This window comes from Hemitrygon akajei, chromosome 26 (assembly GCF_048418815.1).
Source record: "Hemitrygon akajei chromosome 26, sHemAka1.3, whole genome shotgun sequence".
NCBI classification, from domain to species: domain Eukaryota; kingdom Metazoa; phylum Chordata; class Chondrichthyes; order Myliobatiformes; family Dasyatidae; genus Hemitrygon; species Hemitrygon akajei.
In genome coordinates, this window is record NC_133149.1 from 10,299,662 (window position 1) to 10,305,921 (window position 6,260).

The window sequence follows — 6,260 nt, forward strand, 5'->3', positions numbered from 1 at the left end:
GAATGTCTAAGTGACTTTCACCATGGAATGATTTTTTTTGGTGACAGAGTACCTCAGAAACTGAAAATCTCCTGTGATTTTTCACGCATAACAGCCTCTAGAGCTTCCAGACAATGGTATGGAAAACAAAAAAAAATCCAGAAAGTGGCAGTTCTGTGGGCAAAAATGCCTTGTTACTGAGAGAGGTCAGAGGAGAATGGCCAGACTGGTTCAAGCTGACAGGAAGGCGACAGTAACTCAAATAACCAAGTGATGAGCATCTCTGAACACACAACGCATCAAACCTTGAAGTGGATAGGCTACAGCAGCAAAAGACCATGAGCAAACACTCAGTGGCCACTTTATTAGGTACAGGAGTTTCCTAATAAAATGAACACTGAATATAGGAACTCTTTTAAAATAGACTTTGTTTCATGAATGACTGATATAAATGAGATTTGATTACAAATAAGATTGCATAGACTCTGTGGCATAGAATGGGCTATTTAGCTCCACTGGAGATTTCCCCTATCATTGCACATCCAAATCTATCAGCTTTATTGCCCTTTCTTTTATTTGTTTATCTGGACTTCTCTTAAATTCTAATCAGAAGAGATTCTGCAGATGCTGAAAATCTTGAGCAACTCACAAAAAGTGCTGGGGGATCTCAACAAGTCAGGTCTCACCTATGGAGAGGAATAAACATTTACACTGAGACCCTTCATCTCCTCCATGGATGCTGCCCGACTTGTTGAGTTCCTGCAGCATTTTGTGTTTCTTTCCCTTAAATTCTTCTATATTTTTCAACCATTCTCCATGGGAGTGGATTTCACATTCCGACTGCTCTTTGGATGAAGAGATTTCCTTTGAATCTCTGATTGGGTTTATTAGCCTTCATCTTACACAATCAATCCACCTAATATTCCTGCTACAGAGAATGTTTCCTGATGTTTACCTTAGGTTTCCAGCATTTGCTGAATTACCCTGGATTGAAAAGATGTGCTGGCATTGCAGAGGGCCCAGAGGAGGTCCACAAGAATGATTCTGGGAACAAAAGGGTTAACACATGAGGAGCATTTGATGGCTCAGGGCCTGTACAGTGTACTTGCTGGAATGCAGAAGAATGAAGTGGGGGAGGGGGTCTCATTTAAAACTGTTGAATATTGAAAAGCAAACAGAGGAAATCTGCAGATGCTGCATTGACGACTGCATTGGCGCTGCCTCCTGCACACATGCAGAGCTCGTTGACTTCATTAACTTTGCCTCCAACTTTTCACCCTGCCCTCAAATTTACCTCGTCCATTTCCGACACCTCCCTCCACTTTCTTGATCTTTCTGTCTCCATCTCTGGAGACGGCTTATCTACTGATATCTACTATAAGCCTACAGACTCTCACAGCTACCTGGACTATTTCTCTTCCCACCCTGTCTCTTGCAAAAATGCTATCCCCTTCTCACAATTCCTCCGTCTCCGCCGCATCTGCTCTCAGGATGAGGCTTTTCATTCCAGGACGAAGGAGATGTCTTCCTTTTTTAAAGAAAGGGGCTTCTCTTCCTCCACCATCAACTCTGCTCTCAAACGCATCTCTCCCATTTCCCGCACATCTGCCCTCACCCCATTCGCCCACCACCCTACTCGGGATAGGGTTCCCCTTGTCCTCACCTACCACCCCACCAGCCTCCAGGTCCAACGTATAATTCTCCGTAACTTCCACCACCTCCAACGGGATCCCACCACCAAGCACATCTTTCCCTCCCCCCCTTCTGCTTTCCACAGGGATCACTCTCTACGCGACTCCCTTGTCCATTCATCCCTTCCCACCGATCTCCCTCCTGGCACTTACCCTTGCAAGCGGAACAAGTGCTACACCTGCCCTTACACTTCCTCCCTCACCACCATTCAGGGCCCCAGACAGTCCTTCCAGGTGAGGCGACACTTCACCTGTGAGTCGGCTGGTGTGGTATACTGTGTCCGGTGCTCCCGGTGTGGCCTTTTATATATTGGTGAGACCCGACACAGACTGGGAGACCGTTTCGCTGAACACCTACGCTCGGTCCGCCAGAGAAAGCAGGATCTCCCAGTGGCCACACATTTTAATTCCACGTCCCACTCCCATTCTGATATGTCTATCCATGGCCTCCTCTACTGTCAAGATGAAGCCACACTCATGTTGGAGGAACAACACCTTATATACCAGCTGGGTAGCCTCCAACCTGATGGCATGAACATTGATTTCTCTAACTTCCATTAATGCCCCTCTCCCCTTCTTACCCCATCCCTGATATATTTAGTTTTTGTCCCCCTCCCTTTCTTTTCTCTCTGCCCATCACTCTGCCTGTTCTCCATCTCCCTGTGGTGCTCCCCTCCCCCTTTCTTTCTCCCTAGGCCTCCCGTCCCATGATCCTTTCCCTTCTCTAGCTCTGTATCCCTTTCGCCAATCACCTTTCCGCCTCTCAGCTTCACCCCACCCCCTCCGGTCTTCTCCTATCATTTCGCATTTTCCCCTCCCCCTCCTACTTTCAGATCTCTTACTATCTTTCCTTTCAGTTAGTCCTGATGAAGGGTCTCGGCCCAAAACGTCGACAGTGCTTCTCCCTATAGATGCTGCCTGGCCTGCTGCGTTCCACCAGCATTTTGTGTGTGTTGCTCGAATTTTGAAAGGCCTAGATAGAATGGATGTGGAGAGGATGTTTCCTGTGTGGAAGAGTTTAGGATTAGAGGGCACAGCCTCAGAACAGAGGGACATCCATCTTGAACAGAGAAGAGGAGGAATTTCTTTAGCCGGAGGGTGGTGAATCTGTGGAATTCATTGCAACAAATGGCTGTAGAGGCCAACTCATTTGGTATATTTAATGCAGAGGTTGATAGATTCTTGATTAGTAAGAGCAGTGGTCCCCAACCTCCGGGCTGCAAAGCACGCAGGGGTGAAGCAGTAGCCGGAACGCATCCAGCACATCTTTAAGAAAAAAAAGCCAAAATGAACAAGCTAATTAATTAGGTGCCGCCTCTTGCTGATCTGCCTCTGATCTGGGCTGACATTTACATGCCGGGCGGCACCTAATTAATTAGCTTGTTTATTTCGGCTGTTTTTCTTAAAGATGTGCTGGGTGCGTTCTGGCTACTGCTGCATCCCTGCATGCTTTGCGGCCCGGTATGGGTCCGCGGCCCGGAGGTTGGGGACCACTGAGTAAGAGTATTCAAGGTTATGTGGAGAGACAGGAGAATGGGGTTGAGAGGGATAATAAATCAGCCATGATGGAATGACAGAGCAGACTCGATGGCATACTCCTATGTTGAATAGTCTTATGATCTTATTTCTAGCACCTGCAGAATCCCACACAAATTACTGCATGAACGCAGTTGGTCAGGCAGCATCAATAGAATGAATCAAAAGTTAATGTTTTGTGCCGACACTGATGCTGCTTGACCTGCTGAGTTTTTTGTGTGTATTGCAATAGTTTTCAACCATCTGCAGAAACTTCTGTGTGAATGTTTTTTTTTGTGTGTGAATCAGAGGTCACCATCTAACATAAAAGATCTCCATTTAAGGCCATAATGGGATGGTAGTGTAGTGGTTAGCACAAAACTCTACGGTACCAGTGACCCTTGTAAAATTCCCACTTCATTCTGTAAGGGGTGTGTATGTTCTCCCTGTGACCATGCGAGTTTCCTCCGAGTGCTCTGGTTTCCTCCCACATTCCAAAGATGTACCATTTGGTAGGTTAATTGGCCATTGTAAACTGTCCTGTAATTAGACTAGGATTAAATCAGGGGTTGCTGGCTGATCTGTCTTGAAGGGCCAGAAAGGCCTATTCCGCGCTATATCTCAATAAATAAAATAAATACATCTTTTCTTTCTCAGAGTGTTGAGAGTCTTTGGAACTTTCTATCTCAAGAGACAGTGGAATCAATATTTGAATGACTTTAAAGCAGAAATTGATCTAGCAAATTTCTGCAGATGTACCGTGGAGAGCATTCTAACTGGCTGCATCACCGTCTGGTATGGGGTCACTGCACAGGATCTGAAAAAGCTGCAAAGTGGAGCAAATACAGCCAGTTCCATCACAGGCACTAGCCTCCCCAGGACATCTTCAAAAAGGTGGCATCCATCATTAAGGACCCCCCTCACCCAGGACATGCTTCATTGTTAACATCAGGGAAAAGGTACAGGAGCCTGAAGACACACATTTAACGTTTTAGGAACAGCTTCTTCCCCTCCGCCATCAGACTTCTGAATGGACATCGAACCAGCCCATGAACACTACCTTGTTATTTTGGTTCTCTTTTTGCACTAATTAATTAATTTAATATTTTTATATTTATTTCTTATTGTAATTTATAGTTTTTTATGTATTGCAATGTACTGCTGGTACAAAACAACAAATGTCACGACATATGCCAGTGATATTAAACTTGATTCTGATCTGAACCTGATATGCAAGTGAGTGTGTTAGGGAATTGTCAGGCATGAGACATCTTTTAGGGATTATGGAGTAGGGATGGCAAGTATTAATACTACAAAAATCCAAAGTCTTTAAAAATAAACCTCCTTAAATGTAAAGTAAAAGCAGTAATCAGTCTTGAAATGAAATGTTGTTTACTGAGCACCTTTAGTTGGTGTAGAGGGCTGGCTCCAGGAATATACACAAAATGCTGGTGGAACGGGGCCGAGACCCTTCGTCAGGACAGGGTTCTGACAGTGCTTCTCCCTATAGATGCTGCCTGGCCTGCTGTGTTCCACCAGCATTTTGTGTGTGTTGTTGTTTGAATTTCCAGCATCTGCAGATTTCCTCGTGTTTTCAGGAATATACAACTGGAAAACAGTGATAAAACAGATCCGTCCTGAAACATGCCTTAAGTAACAGGAATATATATTGAACAATGTGCTAATAACAGGACCATTCATCTATTGTTTTCCCCTCTGTAGTTTCAATGGGACAGATTTAGAATGTCCTACACCCAATGGTTTTACCTAGTAAACAAGGTTATCAGTTGAAGCTTAATAATGTACAGGTTTTATTTCCTGAAGACTGGTTCCCTTTTTAGTTACACAAACACGTGAAAATCTGCAGATGCTGGAAATCCAAAGCAACCCACACAAAACCCTCAAGGATTCTATCCATAATTTCATAACCCCAAAATGATCCCTAATAGTATCTTCTGCCTGATGGAAGAGGGAAACATAGAAAACCTACAACACAATACAGGCCCTACGGCCCACAAAGTTGTGCCAAACATATTCTTACCTCAGAAATTACCTAGGGTTACCCATAGCCCCCTATTTTTCTAAGCTCCATGTCTTAAAAGACCCTATCGAATCTACCTCCACCACTGCCACTGGCAGCCCATTCCACGCACTCACCACTTTCTGTGTAAAAAACTTACCCCTGACATCTCCTCTATACCTACTTCCAAGCACCTTAAAACCATGCCCTCTCATGCTAGCTATTTCAGCCCTGGGATAATGCCTCTGACTATCCACATGATCAATGCCTCTCATCATCTTCTACACCTCTATCAGGTCACCTCTCATCCTCCGTCACTCCAAGGAGAAAAGGCCGAGTTCACTCAACCTATTCTCATAAGGCATGCTCCCCAATCCAGGCAACATCCTTGTAAATCTCCTCTGCACCCTTTCTATGGCTTCCACATCCTTCCTGTAGTGAGGCGACCAGAACTGAGCACAGTACTCCAAGTGGAGTCTGACCAAGGTCCTATATAGCTGCAACATTACCTCTTGGCTCTTAAACTCAATCCCACAAGTGATGAAGGCCAATGCACTGTATGCCTTCTTAACCACAGAGTCAATCTGCACAGCAGCTTTGAGTGTCCTATGGACTCAGACCCCAAGATCCCTCTGATCCTCCACACTGCAAAGAGTCTTACTTTGTATTTTCCTTAAATGCTATTTTCCACCATCATATTTGCCCTACCAAAATGAACGACCTCACACCTATCTGGGTTGAACTCCATCTGCCACTTCTCAGCCCAGTTTTGCATCCTATCAATGTCCCGCTGTAACCTCTGACAGCCCTCCACACTATCCACAGCACCTCCAACCTTTGTGTCATCAGCAAATTTACTAACCCATCCCTCCACTTCCTCATCCAGGTCATTTATAAAAATCACGAAGAGTAAGGGTCCCAGAACAGATCCCCGAGGCACACCACTGGTGACCGACCTCCATGCAGGATATGACCCGTCTACAACCACTCTTTGCCTTTTGTGGGCAAGCCAGTTCTGGATCCACAAAGCAATGTCCCCTTGGATCCCATGCCTC